Here is a 21,797-nt window from a genome sequence, read left to right on the forward strand (position 1 = left end):
TGACTTGAAAAATTAGTGAGCGCATATGACGGGTCTAAAGGACTAATCTCCAATACATACCGGACCATTCAACACTCTACTCCTCTTCAAACCCACACATTTCAAACTTTCAGGCAGACTACCGCTGCAGATGGCATTTTGTCTAAGCAATTGGAACCCCTTTGGCGAGACATACCTAAAACTTAAGAAAGCTTATCCCACTGTAAAATAGCTTATATGATCATTTTTCAATGGTATTATACACTGGCTTACCTCTCCACCATATACCCCTCCACATCTTTTTTCTGCTGGTAAAGCAGACTAGTTGTGGGAGATTATTGACAAATCCGCTGTTGACCCCCAAGCAGGAATTGGAATGTTTGGGGATCAGAGTGTGCTGGTGTCATGCTAACTGACCAAGCAGGCCGCTTCCCTTTTGCGACCCACCCGCCACCACAAAACTCTTGGCCACAGAAAGGCCTGATACCGGGGGAGTTCAGGGCATAGGCGACCTTAGATAGCATCTTACATTGAACTGCCGTAGCATAGGAGCTTGCACCACACATCAGTGAACAGACTTTGGTTGATACCAGTTACTGAGAATCCCGGCGACCCAGTGGGCCTGAACTTCGACCAACAACCCCACTGCGGGCTTCACGAAGGAGTGCAGACTGAAAGTGGGTGTGGGCTACCACCCATTTTTTCCCCAGGGCCTATAGTGACCACACTTGAGTATTTGCCAGTGCAGCACTGGGACTGCCTGTCCCCCTCTGCTACATGGGGTAATTCGGGTCTTACAACATATATTACTGGGTGTAGAGTGCAGCAGGGGCTGACATTGCTGCTGGTCAAGTGGTGTGCACAGGCTCTCAGCTAGAACAGCAAAGCCATTCCGTTACAAAAATGCCAGTATTCCACTTCCCGGATTATATCAGTGCAGTGCCGCAGGGCTCCCTTTTTGGGGGTGACGTGCAGATTGAGGCAGGCTGACCTCCACTACTCCCTCCTTTTTCAAGTTAAACTGAAGGCCATGGTTTGAATTAAAAGTTACTGCTTTACCAAGCCCATGGATGCCTGGGACTGGGTTGAGACATCCGCTTTCCCTTCACTGCCATGCCGACAACATGAGGCACAAACATCGCATCGCCAGAAGCACTGGGCACGCAAACATGGTGGTGCTGGATTCAAAGGGGCATCTACCCCAGAACAGGCAAAGGAGGGACAAACCCAGACTTGAGGTTGGAGGTTACATTGTGGGCAGACTGCATTCACCCCTTGTTTACTGTTCAGACGATGGCATAGCCGATGTCAAAGCATGGTCTCAGCAACCCTGCAGGAGCTGACAAGGGAAACAGCAGAGGAGCTTATATCACAACAAGAACCTCAGGTGAAGTAATCTGTATTCATCAGATTGTAGTAACAGGTCGTCCCAACTGACCCAGAGAGAGTAGAACTGCAGACTGCTTACACAATGTGGAAACTGACAGCCTGGCTACCCCCCTTGCCTAGCAAACATGATGCATGCTGGTAACATGCAGGACCTTTTCAGCCATGGGCCTTTTTTTTTTTTTTTTTTTTACTGTTTAGGTGATCATAATGTTTGAGGGATGTCCACGGTAGGATTTTTTTTTTTACAGTTTTGTATAACTGTGATGATGTGGCTTATGATCCACTACAGAGCCCACACTCTCCCCACTTAGGATACTGACATGTCTAAATTTAGCATAATCTGGTAGAATGTCCATGGTATGGGCTCCACACGTAACAGACATGCGGTTCAGCAGTATCTTAGGTGATGGGGTGTTCAAATTGCACTGCTATAAGAGACTCATATCATGGGAGGGGAGGGTTCCTGTTTTAAAAAATGCTTTAAGGAAATGTTTTGTACCACATAGTCTGGCTTTGCTTGCAGAGCCATAATCTTGCTTAGACCAGGTGTTCTCTTCAGGCTCACAGTAATCAAAATTGACCTGAAGGGCGGTCCCATGCTGGTCGAGGGGCAACTAGATGGGAGGACGGTCTTGTTTTTAGGGCCCTCCATTCAACATAGCAGGCCTACTTCTCACGTTTGTTCTCCATATTCACTAAATGGGCCCACATCCCCTGTATCATTGACTCTAGGTGTTTAGTTGACCCACAGCGTGATTGATCCCACCTACAACTCCCATACTCCCCGGTGTAGGCTTCAACACTGGACTTTGTTGGACTGAAGGAGATTGCTGAACTCTGACTCTAGGGAATGTTCCTTTAATTCTCCCGCCCCCCCCCCCCCACCACATGCTTTGCGTATCTGATTCGATTGGATACTCTGTGTCACAGCTACTAGGCTATTGGCATCAAGGGCAGAATATCTGGGGAAAGACCTATTCCAACCTTAATTCCCTCCAGGTACAGTTTTAGTGGGGTGTGTCATAGTCACAGGTTCCCACTAGGCATTTACAGCCCACCATGCTTGGAGATAAGGTATTCTGTGACACAACAGCAGAGACACTCTCCCATAGCCTATTCGACAACTGGGGAACATCTGTGTCCAAGGTAATTGACTGGGAAGCGATGAAAGTTATCCACAGAGGTCACTGCATCCATGCGGTTGTAGGGGTGAAGGCAGGCCCACACAGTGACATGTCCTATATTTAGACATCCCTGGGTGCACTGCAAACTACGGCCCAAGCTGACTGTACAATGCTGGGTGCAATGATTAAGGCACTGCATAGACATGCTCAAATGAGTGAGCAACTACAACACCTAGACATCCGTGCGTACCATGTGAAGCAGTATGCAGATGTTTATTGTCCTGGCTCCTGCGCAGCATGAACCTGCCCACACAGATCACGATAATCAGGGATTCACCAGCAATTGTCACAAATCAGTCAGATTCACAAGGCATTTACTATGCATTATCAGACCGCATATGACCCTCTATTATGGACAGTCAGGTTGCAATATGTCACTTTCTTGCGTCTGTCAACTTAGTAGTCCGTCGTCCACTAGATAGGGAAAATCTTAACGCACCCCTTTCATGAGAGAAAGAGACGGTGTCAGGCGGGGCACAGCAACTCATAAAACACTGGGTATGAATTCCAAATCTAATTCTACAAAGCCTACAAGCACCTTGTAGCCCTGAAACTCCTCAAACCTTAACAAGAGTTCCAAACGGACGGTTGACTTCTGCCCACCCTCCGCAAATCTTAGTATCCTTTTCCAAGCCTGTGAAAGACCCCATGGAGCTTGCCTCTTAATACCCGCATTCTATGTTGAGGTCTGATTATAAAATCATGAACAAGGTTATAGCGGGCAGGCTGTGTGAACACATGCCACGTCTGGTGCACACAGGTAGGTCCACCACCACTTTAAATACACACCTTCTGCACAGGGTAATGAAGCTTCCTCTGGTCCAGTTGCCATTTGCTACATGCTTGGTGCTGGACTTGCATGAAGCATTTGATATAGTGGATTGAAATTGCCCGTTTTTGACCATGACTACTTTTGGCATCAAGGGATGACTAGATGCGTTAATTTTACTCCTATACATTGAACGCACAGTGCGGGTGAATATTGGCCAGTGTATCTTCCCCTATTTCTGAGTGAGCAGAGGAATGTGGCAAGTCTGTCCGCTGTCCCCTCTGCTCTTTGGCCTCGCAATGGAGCCCTTATCCCTGAGGCTCCAACAGCAGGGGCGTTCCTGGAGTATCCCATTGTCTGGGGAGATCCATGTAGTCTTGTTATATGCAGATGATGCATTATTCTACATCCGAAACATACAGGAGGGCATAGCTGATATCCAAGACATACCCCTGGAGTTTCATGTTGCTTCTGGCCTGGGGGTGACCTGTGCCAAATCATGCCTGTTTATGCTGCACCTGAACTGTCCCCAGCAGCATTTCATTGTGGATTCCAATCCTTTGTGTTAGGAGCCCCGCACGTTTTGATACCTTGGCATAAACATCTATCACGAGACAAAGTATCTAATAGATGACAACCTTATAAGAAGCATAGCAACCCGCATCCCCACATGGCTTTTTGGAGCACTTTGCAAGGTAGAGTGTCCCTATCTAAGATGGTAATGCTCCCTCTGCTACTTTACTTTTCCTATAACCTCCTGGTCTGTCACCCAGAGGCACATCCCATCCATTACACTTGGCCATAAGGAGTTTCATTCAAAACAGGGGGAGTTGCCACATTGCACTCCGTAAACTACAGTTGTCCCTAGACTAAGGGGTATTTGGGGCTCCAGATTTTGAACATTACTAGTTGGCGGCCCAGGTGCATTGGTCGGCAAGTTGTTTGTCAGGTCATCACACAGAAGAACTTGAATCTCCCACAGCAGCCCGAGCACACTTTGTGGTCTAGCGGATCTTCCTCCCCCAGGACAAGGTTTCACAGGATGCTAATGGATTATTGCTGATCACATGAGAGTTTTAATCAGAGCTTGCGATACATCACGCAGATTCTTTGCTTGAGATACCACTGAGCTACATAACCTCATTCAGCAAAATGTTTGGTAGCGTGGGCACAAGGGCCTGGGTAGAGGCAGGCATAAGTACACTAGTTGCTTTGTATCAGGGGGGTACATTATTTTCTTATAAATGCTTACAGGAGGAACATGCCCTTCCAGCAGGTCATTTCTTGGCATACGGGCGCTTGCTGGGCCACCGTAGAAATACTCTGGGCCATCACAGACAATATGCCAGTACAGCGACAAACAACACATTACACATAGTTTATACAGTGGAAAAGGAAATTTGGCAGTGAATTACATCATGCAATACATAGCTATCAGCTATGTAGGTACCTTGCAATCTCGTGTGCATGGGAACGTCACTCGAGGGTGGCCGTACTCCAGCTTGGGGTATCATGTGCACTGCATTGTGAGGGCTGTCTGGTTGGGGCAGTGGAAATTGCCTGGTACTATTTGCAATTTGAGGGCGGCTAACTATGGTGGAAGGCTGCTGGTCAAGGAATTCAGGAGCACTCAGAGTTACGCTGTATGTAATAAGTGCTGTGTTGGGAAATAAACAAATAATTATTTTGAAAAGAGCTGAACTCTCTAATTGGGAGCAGAAAGGCAAACTTTGGCCATGTGTCAGTTGTCCTTCGGGCCTCTTAATTGTATGAAGTTCCTGGTGACAGTCAGCACATAAAGGGTAGTTACATGAGAGGTTGCTTTAACAGGAGGGGATGGGTGGATTGAGGAGAAAGGTGGCGGTTCTCCTTTGTGATGTGTACACCTGCATAGGGGCATTGCAAGAGAAGTTCTCATCTGACTGGGGAATTGAGAGGTGTTGTGTGGGTAAACTGATGAAATCGTGATGCCTTCATCAATATGGGGCCTTCCGTTGGCATGGGTAAGGTTCCACTTTGTCATTGGGTAAGGCTGTGGTTTAGTGAGTTATGGGTTTTTCAAGGGGAAGCACCTGCTGTAAGGGCCTTATATTGTAGCAACATCACATCCCATGCTGCTGCGATGGGGCACCGTCTGATACAGCCTGCCTCCTACCAGTGTAGTGCAAGCCTATCTGCCTCATCCTAGCAGGACACTGCCAATTGCCATGGGCCTGCGACGCGGTTGCGGGGCCTTTCAATACAAAGAGAGGAGGCATTTGGCCAATAAGAGGGCCAGCTTAGCAAATTTGGCTTGTACTTTGTGTTGGTTCCATCAATGGGAATAATCCTAGTGCGGTGGCATTAAGTTATGGGACTGTGGCCAAAGTGCTATGCAGCTTGTCCCAAAAGTGTGCCAATGTGGAGCAGGACTAGAGCATGTGTTGAAGGTGCACCACTGGGAAAGAGCATCTCAGGCAGGTGAGGTGTGCCACTAGGAATATTCTGTTAAGGGGGGGGGGGGGGAGGGGTTGAGGTAGCCCTTATGTAGAAGCACTTATTGGTTATTCTTGTAGCATGCTTTATGTCTTACCATCTTATGTGATTCCAGGGCCCTGGCATATTGATGATCATGAAAATGCCTCCTGTGGTTCTCCGTACAGAACTGCCTAAGTTGCATCAGGGGTATGTCGAAGTGTTCCAATGGCTTTACAAAGCCAAATGATAAGATGTCACCCGTGTACCATTTGATATATTATACAAACAACTTTGTGTCTAGTTTTTTCTGTAAGGATTTACCATAGGGAGTCCATTGAGGTAGCAGGCATCAGTTTGTGATGAATTGTCCTGGGAGATGGCATAGTCCTGGTCAAAAGCTGGCCGTCCCGGAAGAGGTCTTCCACTGTGTCAAATGAGTGTGCCTGCCAGTCTGGTAGCTGCTCTCTTGTCAATGAGCCCTACACGCTGGTGAGGCCCTGTATTGCAATGTTAGGGGCATATGGAACAATCTGGTTTGTTTGTTAGGCGAATGTTTCTGGTTAGACATTTCCACGACAACCATCCAGGAAAGGAGCAGGGCATCATCAGTGGTGATCTTAAATGTGTTTTTGCCCACCAGCCATCGAGCCACCCAATCAAGCTGTGCCACCAGGTAGTAAGACTCGAAACATGGGTCCCCTCAAACCTCCCTGAACCACTATCAACCCATCATTCCAAATTGTATCCCCCATCAAATGATCTAGATCACAGAAGTGGTATGGTGGAAAGGCTGGTACGTTGACAAAATACTGCAATTGGGGAAGGATTATCATCTTTGAGAATGCAATCTTGCCAGTGAGGGCTCTGGGGAGCTGCTGACAGAGTTGCCCTCAAATTTGTCTTCCTGCAAGTGGTGAAGTGGAACCCCAGGTAACGGAAGGCTGTGGACTTCCAAGCTAAGAATGTAGGGGCAATGTTGGCGGTGTGGGTTTTCACCTCGGAACAAGTATAGAATTTTCCCTAGTTAACTTGGAGCCCAGTCACTGCTTCGAAGTCCTGAAAGGCAGATGTCGAACAGGTGGTGTCGATTTTCATATCTCAGATGTAAAGTAGAACATAATTTGCGTAAAGGAACACTAAGTTCCTCCGTGCAGCTGTATTCACCCCCCCTCCCCCCACAAACGGGGCTCTTCCAACTGAGGCAGTGCGCCATTGGCTACATGGATATGGAGAACAGGATTGGGGAGATGGGACAACCCTGTTTAACCACGACCAACAGGAAAGGGGGCAATATTAGGCAGCCCTCTTGGACCCTTGAAGAGAGGTTTATGTTTAGTAGTTTGATGTAAGCTAGGAGGCATGGACCTAGAACGAAGGATGATAGGGTCGCAAACAGGTGCTCCATAAGAGTCAATCAATACAGACTATTAGGCTGATCTAGTATATAGTGTGGATGCCTGGTCTATTACACTGAATAGGCGACGGATATTATAGGGGTGGCCAGTTAGCTGTGCAGGTCAGAGTGATACATACTGAAGAATGGCAGATTGCAATTGTAATATCCAGCCTGTAGGCAGGGTCATTTCTGTTCTTGTAGGGGACCACCACACCAGCAGTTATCAAGGTTTTTCCCCTTATGAGTGGATTCGAGCTGTGTATTTGCTAGAGTTAGGCTGGCAATCCGAGTGATACTGCAGTACGGTGCCTCAGGAAGCCCTCGTTAATAGTGTGGAGCAGACTGATTAAAAAGCCGCCTACAGTGAAGAAAGAAGTGGATGGGCTGGCCCGTGGTCTTTGGTTTTTACAGGTAGTCTGCTAATGGCAGGGTCACAACCTGGTCATGAGTTTCATTGGCATGCTTCACTTGGCGTTAGCCTGGCATGACTCAGCATGTATCTAACAAGTGCACTTTGTCCAGAAGGTCTTGGGTGGTCTGTTTTTGGGTCTTCAGCTGTGGTACCATCTCTGTGATATTACGTTCTGTGTTGATGAACCGGGAACTCAATTTTCGCAGGTCCTTCTGAAGGAGACCAAATTCCACACATCTCCTTTATGTGCGCTTCTACTGATGAGCAAGAGGATTTATTGGTAAGTAGGATGGTGGCCTGTTTTTTACCCAAGTCCTGTGGAGAGCTGGAGGTCTTTGCCCGTGTCAAGGCTCCTCCCCATGATGGAGTGTGGCATAGGGTGGACGGGGGTGAGGTTTTGGTGATTTCGGTTTACCCATGGTGTGTTCCCAGTCTACCGCGCCAATACGTTGCTGGATCACTGTATGCAGGATGACTAAAATCATGTTCCGTGGGGTAAAAGTCTGCTAGTGTCAGCTGTGGTCTTTGTAGTAGCCAGCTCCCTACACCCTCCCCCTCCCCCTGTGCCGGGCATGCCCGGTATGGTATGCAAGGTTGGTTCTGGCCAGTTGACAGTCTGATGCAGCACTGTGTCTGTCTCTGTGTGTGTGTGTGTGTGTGTAATGACAGGATTAATGTTGATTGCGGCATTCAGGTCCTGGAGCAAAGTTACTCCATGGCTGCCATCTTTGGCTCCATTACAACCCCATAAACACCCTCTCATACACACACTGTATATAATGGGTTGAGGCTGTAGACTGGTCACCTGGTTTGTTTGTGCACTAGCATACACCGCACACAACCTGTTAAATGTAGTCCTTAGGTGAGTGGGGCTTAGGTGGCGAGTAGACAAGGAAATACTGGAAACAGTACTTACATACCCCAGGATGATGCAGAATACCAAGTTCAGTAGATCCTGCATAATATATTTCATATAGCTTACCTCACTCCTGCAACTCTGTCCTAAATGTTTGGGTCCTCCTCTGTTTGCCCGAGATGCCAACATGCAGGTGCTGACACGATGCACGTATTCTGGAGTTGCTCAGTCTGTAACCTTATGGGTGTCAGTGTCCAACTTGCTGAGAGGTGACTGGATGTGTTCACAATGGAAGTTGCACTGTTGGGATTGTTCAGGTGCTCAAAAACAGATAAAGCTGCGAACCGGTTTATAAACCAAGCATTGCTGATAGCATGCAGACTAATTGCCATGCACTGGAAAGCCCAGGTATTGTTAGATATAGCCCACTGGTGTGCGGCAATACTGAAGTGGGGACAGGGAGAGGAGCTCAAGAGGCAAGAAATATGAGGACTACGCAAATACCCCAGAAATGTGGAATGGGAAGCACTATTACTTGACTTGAACACATTCAAGAGTTGGTGGCCCGTACTTAAACCTACCCTGGCGGGGACATAACCCCCTCCTCCCCCATCCCCTTTTATCCACATTCCCACACCTCCATCATAACCCCTTCCAGCCTGTCCATGGGTGAGTGACAACACCCTTCTGTTACACCCTTTGATGTCCCTGAATAGCTTCCTAGTGGCCATTATAGCTTCATGGATGTCACTGTTGATTTTCAATGTTTGCAGTACCTGCTTGAGATAGGAAGATTGAATAGCACTTATGGTAATGGCAGAATGTGAGTTAACATCAACACATGACTTGTTTTTTCCAATGTTGCTGTTTAAGGACTGAACCAAGGACTCCTGCTGATACTGATGTGAAACTATTTTATTAATGACGATGTAGCTGGATTGCGGATTTTACTAATGATAATGTAACTTTCATAGATGTAATTTATTCAAGATTGTGATATTGAAAATGCAATTTAAAACTGGTTAAAAAAAAAGTTATTGGAGATGCAGTTGGGTAGTTAGCTTTCACTAAAAAATACTAATGGTAGGTCAGCACTAATGAGGGACACATAAGCAAAGCACATTTACTTTTGATAATTATTGAAATTATGAACTATGATTCAATCTCAAGACCGGAGCCATGGATTATGCATTTCCTTTGTCCATTTTATTAATCAGCAGCCTTTACAATTAGAAACAAAAACCTTTATTTCACAGAAATCTTAGGGAAGGGGTATTCCACATAACCTATCAAACTCTAAATTCATAACATAGTCCATGTTTATGTCCCCTCTTTCTTCGTGAGATAAAAATGGTCAGTTCCTTCTTGTTCATTCCCGTTTGGAGCCGTCATTCCCTAGAAGAGAAAATACACCTTGTAACTATTCCATGCAGAACCAATATGACGTTCAAGTGGAGGGCACGCAAATAGCAATGTCACCTTAAATCTCAAATACAGTATTCAAAAGCATGATAATGGCAAAACAGTCATACTACTACCATAGGAAAGTCCCAAATGTATCCTGCATCAACTTTGTCACCGGGTCAACAGAAACCTCTTGCTAAAGCGGGTGTTGTCTTCATGTCCTTAAGCCCTTCACTGCCATGGACATAATGCTATTAAAGAACGAGTTACTTACCTTCGGTAGCGACTTTTCTGGTGGACACATTAGCTTCCTGTGGATTCCTCACCTAATGAATACTCCCATTGCGCCAGCATTCAACGGAAATCTTCTTCCTAGCTTCTGCACGTCGACGAGCAGTTGCCCACGCGATGCCGTTTGACGTCATACAGGCAATAAGAGGTCCTCGCCGACGTGCCAACGTCAGTACCAACATTTTTTACGTGCCTGAGAATAATAGGCCATTGAGATGAAAGAACAATAGTAATATTTAATGATATTCCAAACAAACACATCATTCTGAGAATTCAACCTACCATTTTTTTTTTTTAAACAAGTAAATAAATATATTAACTATATATATAGATATAAACATATATACATAATATATACAAATCCTCAAAACCAAGAGGAGCACACTCAAGAATTACTTGGTTAGACCAAACAGGCAACGGGGAGGCGGGTGGGACCGTGAGGAATCCACAGGTAGCTAATGTATCCACCAGAAAAGTTGCTACCGAAGGTAAGTAACTCATTCTTCTGATGGATACAACTACCTGTGGATTCCTCAACTAATGAATAGAGTCCCAAAGCAGTACCGCACTCGGTGGTGGGTGCCTGAATGGTCAAACCAAGAAATCCTGCAGCACTGACCGTGCAAAATGGCCATCCCTTCTGACCTCAGAGTCCAAGCAGTAATGCTTCGCAAAAGTATGAAGGGATGACCAAGTTGCGGCCTTGCAGATGTCGACCACAGGAACACCCCTAGCCAAGGTCGAAGAGGCCGACTTAGCTCTGGTGGAATGAGCTCTTATACCATCAGGAGGATCCTTCTTTGCTAAAGAGCAACACATTTTAATGCAAAGAGCAACCCACCTGGAGAGTGTTCTCTTGTGGACTGCCTTTCCTCTCCTCTTTCCCACGTATCCGATGAAAAGCTGATCCTCCAGCCTGAAATCCTTTGTCCTGTCTATATAAAAGCTTAGCGCCCTCTTTGGGTCCAAGCGGTGTAGTCTCTCTTCTTCCTTTGACGGATGAGGCGGAGGATAAAACGTGGATAGAGTAATTGTCTGGGCCAAATGAAAGGGTGAAACAACCTTCGGAAGGAAAGCTGCCTTCGTCCTCAACACCACCTTATCCCCATAAAAAGATGTATAAGGGGGTTTTACCGATAGAGCCTGCAACTCACTCACTCTCCTTGCAGAGGTAATTGCAACCAGGAAAACCGTTTTAAGAACCAATAATCTTATGGGGCAAGAATGCATAGGCTCAAAAGGGGACCCCCATAAGGAAAGTTAGAACCACAGTCAAATCCCATTGAGCCATAACGAAAGGAGTTGGAGGGATTTTATTCATAAGGCCCTTCAAGAATCTAAGTACTATTGGTGATTTAAATAAAGAAGGCTGGTCTGGAAGACAGAGAAAGGCTGACAAGGCAGACAAGTAACCCTTAACAGTAGCCACTGCACAACCCCTCTGTGCTAAAGACAAAGCAAAAGATAAAACATCTGACAAATGAGCACGTAAGGGATCAATCTGCCTCTCTCCACACCAAACCACAAATTTAGACCACCTATTAGCGTAGATAGATTTAGTGGAGTGTCGCCTGGCCGATAAGATAACATCCACTACATCAGGCAGGAGAGAGAAAGAACTCAGGTTGCCCCGTTCAATCTCCAGGCATAAAGGTGCAGGCTCTGGAGGTGGGGGTGTAAAACCTGCCCATGCGACTGCGAGAGGAGGTCTGCCCTGAGAGGGAGACGGAGCGGAGGGCACAGTGAGAGTTGGAGAAGGTCCGAGTACCACACCCTCCTTGGCCAATCCGGAGCAATTAAGATGACTTGAGCCCGGTCTTGGCGAATTTTATTCAACACACAAGGAATCAAGGGTATGGGGGGAAACGCGTAAAGCAACTGGTCGCACCAGGTCATCTGAAACGCATCCCCCAAAGCTCCTTGTACCGGATACTGGAGGCTGCAGAATAACGGGCAGTGCGAGTTCTCCCGGATGGCAAACAGATCTATCCGAAGAAACCCCCACATCTGGAAGATTAACCGAACTTGATCTGGATGGAGACGCCACTCGTGATCGGCCGAGAAATGGCGACAGATTGTCCGCACGTACGTTCAAGACTCCGGCCAGATGATTTGCTACCAAGCAAATCTGATGGTCCTTTGCCCAGGACCATAGCCGTAGAGCTTCGCTGCAGAGAAGGTACGACCCTACCCCTCCCTGTTTGTTTATATACCACATCGCAGTAGTGTTGTCCGTCAGGACCTGAACCGACTGACCAAGAAGGGACGGGAGGAAGGCCTTGAGAGCCAGACGTACAGCCCGTAACTCCAACAGATTGATATGAAACACCTGTTCTACTGGAGACCAAAGTCCCTTGATCTCCAGGTCCCACAGATGAGCTCCCCACCCTAGAGTGGAAGCATCCGTTATTACTGTGGCCACAGGCGTAGCTTGCGAGAACGGCCTTCCTCTGGAAAGATTGCCGTCCGCAATCCACCATTTCAAATCCATGGCAGCATCTCTGGAGATTCTCACCGAGCCTTCGAGATCCCCTTTGTGTTGAGATCACTGCCTTCGGAGGCACCACTGAGGAGCCCTCATGTGCCAGCGAGCATGCATGACCAACAGTATGCAAGAAGCAAACAGACCGAGCAGACGTAGGACCTTGAGGACTGGAATGACTGCTCCACTTTGAAACATTGGAACCAACGCCTGAATGTCCTGAATCCGCTGAGGCGGAGGAAATGCTTGGTTCAATGTTGTATCCAGTACTGCCCCTATGAACAGGAGGCGCTGAGAGGGCTCTAGGTGAGATTTGGGCATGTTCACCCAAAAGCCCAGGTCGAACAACAACTGGGTTGTCGACTGCAGGTGATGCAACACGAGCTCCGGAGACCTGGCTTTGATCAACCAGTCGTCTAGATAAGGAAATACTGCTATCCCATTCCTTCTGAGCTCTGCCGCAACCACCGACATCACCTTCGTGAAGACTCGAGGTGCTGAAGTAAGACCAAACGGGAGGACCGCAAACTGATAGTGCTGCGACCCCACCACAAAACGGAGATACTTCCTGTGCGACCTGAGTATCAGGATATGAAAGTAAGCATCCTGCAAGTCGACAGACACCATCCAATCTCCATTGTTCAGTGCCAAAAGCACCTGAGCTAGGGTCAGCATCTTGAACTTTTCCTGTTTGAGGAACCAATTCAAGATCCTTAGGTCCAGGATTGGTCTCAAACGACCATCCTTCTTGGGAATCAGGAAGTACCTTGAATAACAACCTTGACCCCTTTATTGCTCTGGAACCAACTCCACCGAGCCCTTTGAAAGGAGGACTTGAACCTCCTGTTCCAACAACAGGAGGTGTTCTTCTGAACAAGAAGATGGGCGGGGCGGAAAGTCCCAAAAGGGAAGGGTGTAGCCTTTTCTCACAATGCTGGTAACCCAGGAGTCTGAAGTTATGACCTCCCACTTGTGGAGAAAATTCAGTAACCTCTCCCCTACAGGAGTGGAGTGAGTGGGAATTGGTGGAAGCCTAAGGCTGCTTCCCCTGCTGCACCCCTCCAGAGGAAGAGGAAAAGGCAGAGTGCTGCTGAGAGGCTCCCCTGGTACGGACCCTACCCCTCCCTCTAAAAGATCTATAGGAGAGAGCAGAGGTAGGCTTCTGGAATTTCCCTCGAAAGGAGGAGGAGGAGGAGGAGGAGCCACAATCAAATCCTCCTAAAAAATCTGGAGGAGGCAGAAGAAGTGGCTTGCAAGCCCAGCGACTTGGCCGTGGCCCTGCTCTCCTTGAACCTCTCTAAGGCCGAATCCGCCTTGGCACCAAAGAGCTTGTTCCCAACAAAAGGAAGGTCCAGTAGGGTCGACAGCACATCAGAGGAAAATCATGAGTTACGAAGCCAAGCCTGCCTCCTCGTAACTACAGCAGTGCCCATTGCCCTAGCAATGGAGTCAGTTGTATCCAACCCAGATTGGATAACCAGAGTTGCAGCTGCCTGAGCGTCCAATACTAGATTTAACAGCCCCTGAGGGACCTCCATATGCGTTGATGCAATCTCGTCCATCAGGGCATAAATGTATCTTCCTAAAATACATGTAGCATTGGTGGACTTCAATGCCGTGCTACATGAAGAGAACACCTTTTTGGGTGCCATGTCCATCTTCTTGGAGTCTCTATCCGAGGGCACAGATGGAAAAGAGCCAGGAGCAGACCTTGCCGAGCAGGAAGCCTGGACCACCAAGTTTTCAGGTGTTGGATGTCTGGTAAGAAAACCAGGGTCAGCCGGTGCAGCCCGATACCTCCTAGCCACAGATCTATTGACAGCTGAAGAAGACCCCGGCTTCTTCCAGACTTCCAAAACAGGGTCCAGCAAAGCCTCATTGAACGGCAAAAGTGGTTCTGCCGATGTAGAGGCCAGGTGCAACACCTCTGTCAACAAATTCTGCTTGGCTTCAGTTACCGGCAAAGGAAGATCCAAGAAGCTAGCTGCCTTCCTGATAACAGAATAAAAAGTGGCCACCTCTTCTGTATACTCCCCAGGAGATGACAAGTCCCACTCGGGGGAAGTATCTAGGCCACTAGCAGTGTCCAGCCCATGGAGACCCTCACGAGAGTCCTCAATCTCTCCTTCCTCCATGTTTTGTCTCTGGTACTCCTGCTCTTCAAGGAGGTGGAGAGCAAGCCTCCTCGAGTGCAGCCTCTCCTCTATCCTCGGCGTCGACATGGCGTCAGCTGATGTTGAAGAACGACGCCGATCGAGGAGTCGCATGGAGAGAAGACTGCTTCGGAGTTGCAGGAGGTCTAGACGGCGCCACTGGTTGAAACATCGAAGCCACCGGAGCCAAAGTCTCAGGAGCCACCGGAGCCGATACCGGCGCCGAGCCCACGTTCCCCAGGGGGAGAAAGGGCATAAAGGGTGCAGGTTGAAGCGGAGCCGGAGCACCCATGTTGAAGGCCAAAGGGCCCGAAGGACCAGCCGGTCCACCACCTGGAGCCATCTGCTGGAAGATGGAAAACATTGCATTTAAAAATACGGTACTATCAGCTCCAGGGGCCAGGAAAGCCGGGTACTGGGGTGCCTGGTTCGAAGGCGACACCGACCTCGACGTCTGCAACGACGGAGAAAATATTTGAGGCTGCGGAACCTCAAACACTGAAGGTGGTTGGCCCGATGACCCGGGCGAAGTCGGTGAGGCTGGAGAAGGCAACGGCGTCGATGGATGGGGAGTGACAGTGGGACTGACCTCCCAAGTCTTCAGACGTCGAGTTGATAGTGACCTCGACCTCTCTTTACTCGACCGGCGCCGTGATTCTCGATGACGCCGGGAGTCCCGATGACGCCGATGAGACTTTGGTGACGAGGATTTTCGATGACATCTCTTTTCCTTCCTTTTCGACTTCGCCAGAAAAAGCTTAGCCTCGCGCTCTTTCAGGGCCTTAGGATTCATATGTTGACACGAATCGCACTTGTCAACATCATGATCCGAACTAAGACACCACAAACAGTCTTAGTTAGTTACCGACATTTTGCCCCCACACTCACGGCAGGGCTTGAATCCTGACTTTCTTTGCGACATTGTAATCTCAAAGAAAAAAATAGATCCAAAAAACACACTCACTGTCGAACAGCAACAGTAGCTCCCTCTAAGATAACCGTTTCGAATGGCACGGAAAAAAGTGAACTGACGTCGGCGAGGACCTCTTATTGCCTGTATGACGTCAGACAGCGTCGCGTGGGCAACTGTGACGTCCTCGTCGACGTGCAGAAGCTAGGAAGAAGATTTCCGTCGAACGCTGGCGCAATGGGAGTATTCATTAGGTGAGGAATCCACAGGTAGTTGTATCCATCAGAAATAGGCTGATCTGCCCCCAGGGAGGGCAGAAGCCATTAGGCACCAGGGATGCTTTTATTTATATTGAGAACAGGAGTGACCCCTTAGGCAAGGGTTGTTCCCCCCTCAAGCAATTTTTTTAAAAGATCATTTCTGCCCCCTCCACCCCCCCCCAGGGGGCAGATTGGCCTTTATTAATTAGGCCGATCTGCCCCTTTTGGCAGGGGGTGGGGTGCAGAAGCCACTAGAAACCAGGGTTTTTTTTTTTTTTTTTTTAAACCTTTATACTGATAAGGGGTGCGACCCCTTATGCAAGCTCACAAATGGCCTAAAGTACAAATTACTTACCTTCGGTAATGAAATATCTGGTAGAGACATATTCTAGTTGCAGATTCCTTACCTTAGAATTTCCCCCCAGGCGTTAGACTGTATCTGGAGATTTTGCTGCGAGCAATACCCTTGGGCGTCTGTAGGTGGCGTTGTTCGACTCAGCAGGCATCGACTGATGCCTTGATGACGTCTGGAGTAGTACACTGACGCCGCCCTCCCGCAGTGATGTCAGTTTCTTTTAACGACTTTCCACGCCAGAGCGCAGAGCCGCTAAGAACACTGAGATTGGTGTGATAGAGCTAAGGACCTGAAAGGGTGGAACACCTGTCCCCAGAAATAATTTCGCAAAGCGGGGAGGATGGGCGGGCGGTAAGGAAGCTGCAACTAGAATGTGTCTCCCACCAGATATTTCGAATACCAAAGGCAACTAACCTGTACATCTGATAGAGACTTCTAGTTGCAGATTCCTTACCTTAGAATTGATACCCAAGCAATGCCATCCTATGTGGTGGGCTGCGAACAAAGATCATACTAGAAAGTCTTGCAGGACTGAACGACCAAAGTAGCCGCCTCGACGGACCTGACTATCCAGGCAGTAATGCTTATCAAACGTGTGCAGGGATGCCCATGTAGCTGCCCGACAGATATCCAGGACAGGAACTCCGCATGCTAACGCAGTGGAAGCCGCAATTTCTCTGTTGGAATGAGAACGCAAGCCTTCAGGAGGTTGCTTTTTAGCCAAAGTGTAGCACATTTTGATGCAAAGAAGCACCCATCGAGAGATGATATGCTTTTGCACCGCCTTCCCTTTCTTAGCACCCACATAGCCAAAGAGTTGATTGTCCACCTGGAAATCTTTAGTACAATGGAGGTAGAACACCAACACTCTTTTTGGGTCCAGACAGTGGAGTCTCTCCCCTTCTCATGGGAAGGGTGTGGGAGTGTGTAGAAGGTAGGCAAAGTGATGGACTGGCCTACATAAAATGGTGTAAATACCTTAGGAAGGAATGAAGCTCTAATGCGTAACACCACTTTGTCAGGGTGTACAGACAAGTTTGGAGGCATTGAAGAAAGCACCTGGAGCTCACTCACCCTGCAAGCAGAGGTGATAGCGACAAAGAAAGACAGTTTGAATGTGAGGATCCGCAAGGGACAATTATGCATTGGCTCAAAGGGGGTACACATTAAATAAGTAAGTACAAGATTAAGATCCCACTGAGGCATAATAAATGGAGTGGGAGATAATTAAGTGGGTGAGCCCTTTTAAGAACCTACTGACAATAGGAGATTTAAAGAGTGAGGGCTGATCAGGTAACCTTTAAGGGTGCCCAAAGCAGAGCCCTGCTGGGCTAAATAATGAACAGAAGAACCTCTGACAGAGGGGCACAAATTTGATCAACAGATTTGTTGGTACACCATGCCACAAGATTTATTCCAACGACAGGCATATACAGTTTTAGTCGATGGATGCCTGGCTGCCAAGAAACATTGCAGACTTTGGGTGGAAGGGCAAATGCATTCTACTGTTGCAGCTCAATCTCCACGCATGAAGGTGGAGGTTGGACAGGTGCCGGTGGAGAACCGTCTCCTGCTGCTGTGACAGAAGATCCGCCCAAAGAGGCAGTCTGAGTGGAGGATGGATGGACATGCTCAATAGCTCTGGATACCACACTCTTCAAGCCCAGTCCGGAGCCACCAAGATAACTTGGGCCCGGTCGTACTTGATTTTCTTGAGAACTCTGGGTAGAAGAGGGCTAGACGGGAAGGCGTACAGGAGGCTGGAGCTCCACTCGAGATGAAAAGCGTCTCCGAGCGAGTGCCGTCTTCAAAAATTCCAACGTGCAAAACAGCTGACATTGCGTGTTCTCTGCGGAGGCAAACAGATCTAACCAAGGCTCTCCCCACTTGAGACCTTGCGTCACCTCCAGATAGAGACGCCATTCGTGATCGACTGTGTGTCGGTGGCTGAGTTTGTCTGCTCTGGCGTTGAGAGCCTGCCAGATGTTCAACCATCAGCGTAATGCCCTGATATTCCAGCCATGTCCAGAGGCGTAGTGCTTCCTGACAAACGGTCCAGGACCCTACCCAGAGTTGTCTGTTGGAGTACCACATGGCGGTAGTGTTGTCTGTGAACACATGCACCACTTTCCCTTAGAGAGGGAAGGAATGTTTTTGACCTAAGCCTGATTGCCCGGAGCTCCAGCATTTTTATGTGGAGCCCGACTCCGCCGGAAACCAGAGGCCTCTGATCTCTGCTTCTCCCATGTGGCCACACCAACCCACAAGTGACGCATCTGTCACTATAGAGAGATCTGGTTGGGGAAGGGAGAGGGATCTGCTGTTGACACAATTTGGATTCTAAAGCCACCACTGCAGGTCTTTCGCAGTCCCCTCCGAGATATGGACCATGTCTGAGCGATTTCCCTGATGCTGCGCCCACTGGAACTTTAGGTCCCACTGCAGAGTGCGCATATGCCATCTGGCATGTGTACTAGCAGGAGACAGGAGGCCATGAGGCCCAGCAGGCTCACACTCACCGAAACCCAAGACCGAGGCTGAAAGAAAGATCTGAATCATAGCCTGAAGGTCTTGGATTCGCTTGACTGGAGAATAAGCGAGAAATCGCACTGTATCCAGAACAGCTCCAATGAAAGTGAGCGTCTGAGAGGGAGTCAGGTGTGACTTCGGCACGTTTATAGTGAACCCCAGCTTGTGCAGGAGGTTCACCATAGTCTAAAGGTGAGAGACGACTGTCTGGGGAGAAGGCGCCTTCAACAGCCAGTCATTGAGGTAGAGGAAAACTGAGACCCCTAACCTGCACAGATGAGCTGCAACCACCGCCATCATTTTTGTGGACACCAGAGGGGCGGTGGTAAGGCCGAAAAGGAGCATGGTAAACTGAAAGTGCTCGTGACCTACCATGAATCGTAGTTAACGTCTGTGGGCAGGCAGGATGGGGATGTGAAAATAAGCGTCCTGCAAGTCCAACGCTACCATCCAGTCTCATGGGTCTAAGGCAGAAAGAACCTGAGCCAGGGTGACCATTTTTAATTGCTCCTTCTTGAGGAAGTAGTTCAGGACCCGAAAGTCTAGGATTGGATGTAAGCCCTTGTCCTTCGTTGGTATAAGAAAGTAGCAGGAATAACAACCACAACCCACTTCTGGCACAGGGACTCTTTCTATAGCTCCCTTGGCCAAGAGAGCCATGACTTCCTGGTGGAGAAGCACAAAATGATCCTCCGGAAGATGATGGGAGGATGGTGGCATGTGTGGTGCTGCAGATTCCAAAGGAGGGTGGGGAGGAGTAGCCCTTCCGAATGATCTGCAAAACCCACCCATCAGTGGTGATAAGTTCCCAGAGGGGCAGGTGATGGCGGATCCTGCCCCTAACTGGGTAGGAGTGCCGGGACTAGGAGGGTTTGGAGACTGCAGCGGGGAGAGGGGGGGGGGTGGGGGGGGGGAGCAGAGGTGGAATGGACAGACCTATGGTTCCCTGTCTCACAGCCACGTGGAATTCCACAACCTCGGCCATGCATAGGCTGCCCAGCGTGCGTGGCACGATGGCTGGGTTGAGGACATGACAGGGTGCCCCTTCCGTGTTCCACGAAATGGATGAAAAGCTGAATGCGGTGGGCGAGTGGCGGAGGAAAGACCAAGGGTCCGAGCCATAGACTGGGAATCATTGAATCTCTCCAAGGCAGAGTCCGCTTTGTCTCCAAAGAGACGGGTGCCATCAAAGGGCATGTCCATGAGTGACTGTTTGACATCCCCCGAGAAGCCACAAGTGCGTAACCAGGCATGGCGCCGTAAGACCACTGTTGTTGCAACCGATCTGCCCAGAAAGTCTCTCGTATCCCGCCCACAACGGATAGTGAACTTTTCTGCATCTCTCCCATCTTTCACTGCTTGGGAGACGATAGCACGGGCCTCCTCCGGTATCTGCGGCAGGACTTGCGCAACTGTAACCCACAGGGAGTGGGTATAACGTCACAAAAAACATGCAGTGTTCACAGACCGCAGTGCGAGGCTGCAGGAAGAAAACAACTTCTTGGCAAATTGTTCCAGCCTTTTGGATTCACTATCCTGGGGTACGGAAGGGAATGCGCCTGAAGAAGTGGAAGCCTGGATAACACGACTCTCAGGAGTGGGGTGTTGGGACAGGAATTTTGGGTCAGTCGGTGCAGGCCAATGGCGGCTAGCAAGAGTCCTGTTCACAGGAGCCCCTGTGTTGGGTTTGGACCATGTACCCAAAAGGGCATCGGTGAGGGCCTCATTGAATGAGAGAAGGGATTCTGAAGTAGAAGCCCCAGGCTGAAGCACCTCAGTCAGGAGATTAGACCTGACTTCCACAGTAGGTAGCTCAAGGCTGAGGACCTCAGCTGCCCTACTGACCACCATACTGTAAGTTGCTTCCTCCGCCGTAGCCACACTAGGAGGAGACAGCATGCCAGCGTCAGGAGAAGTATCCAGACCACTGGCTTCACCCAAATCCTGTTCCCAGTCCACCGCATGGTCATCCTGGTATTCATAATGGTCCAGGGATCCATCCAATTCCTCCCCATAGGAAAAAGGGTCCGAATCAGACCTTGGGTGAATAGGCCCCACTGAAGCCGATGGTGCAGTCGACCGATGCCTCTCCGAGTCGTCTGGGATAAATTCTTGTTCTCCTCCAGGGGAACCCACAAACTATGGGTACCTCTCGAATCCCTATGAAGTTGGCAAAAATATAAATAAAAATACGTATTTTTTTTAAAAAAAAACTTCTTAGCCAAAGCGTAGCACTTTTTGATGCAAAGAAGCACCCATCGTGAGATGTTACACTTCTGCACCGCCTTCCCTTTCTTCGTCTATTCACACCCATGCCGATCCTGGTATGACCAGACAGACAACTGGGAGGCGGGAGGGACCGTGAGGAATCCACAGGTAGCTAATATATCCACCAGAAAAAGCGTTACCGAAGGTAAGTAACTTGCTCTTCTGATGGATACAACTACCTGTGGATTCCTCACCTAATGAATAGAGTCCCAAAGCAGTACCACCTCGGAGGGTGTCTGTCTGGTCAAACCAGGAAATCCTGCAGCACCGACCGCGCAAAATTGCCATCCATTCGCACCTCTGCATCCAAACAATAATGCTTCACAAAGGTGTAGAGGGAAGACCAAGTCACAGCCTTGCAGATGTCCACCATCAGAACACCTCTGGCCAAAGCCGATGAGGTTGACTTGGCCCTGGTGGAATGAGCCCTGATCCCCTCAGGAGGATCCTTCTTTGCCAATGAGTAACATATTTTAATACAAAGAACGGCCCACCTGGAGATCGCTCTCTTGTGGACGGCCTTCCCCTTCCTCACGTATCCAATAAAGAGTTGTTCATCCAACCGGAACTCTCTCGTCCTGTCGACATAAAAACTGAGAGCCCTCTTAGGGTCCAGACGATGGAGTCTTTCCTCCTCCTTAGATGGATGAGGAGGAGGGTAGAACGTCAAGAGAGTTATTGATTGTCCCAAGTGAAATGGAGA

General features: G+C 48.8%; 1 long non-coding RNA gene across 2 annotated transcripts in view; it reads right to left on the minus strand.

The window, feature by feature from the left end:
• Window positions 1-9,743: 9,743 nt before the first annotated feature.
• LOC138261616 (uncharacterized) overlaps window positions 9,744-21,797 on the minus strand; it is an 85,073-nt gene continuing 73,019 nt past the window's right edge. For both annotated transcript variants that reach the window (XR_011199125.1, XR_011199126.1), the window contains exon 4: window positions 9,744-9,837. This is a non-coding gene — a long non-coding RNA (uncharacterized lncRNA). The remainder of the gene's footprint in view (window positions 9,838-21,797) is intronic.

The sequence above is a fragment of the Pleurodeles waltl genome, chromosome 10, assembly GCF_031143425.1.
Source record: "Pleurodeles waltl isolate 20211129_DDA chromosome 10, aPleWal1.hap1.20221129, whole genome shotgun sequence".
NCBI lineage: Eukaryota > Metazoa > Chordata > Amphibia > Caudata > Salamandridae > Pleurodeles > Pleurodeles waltl.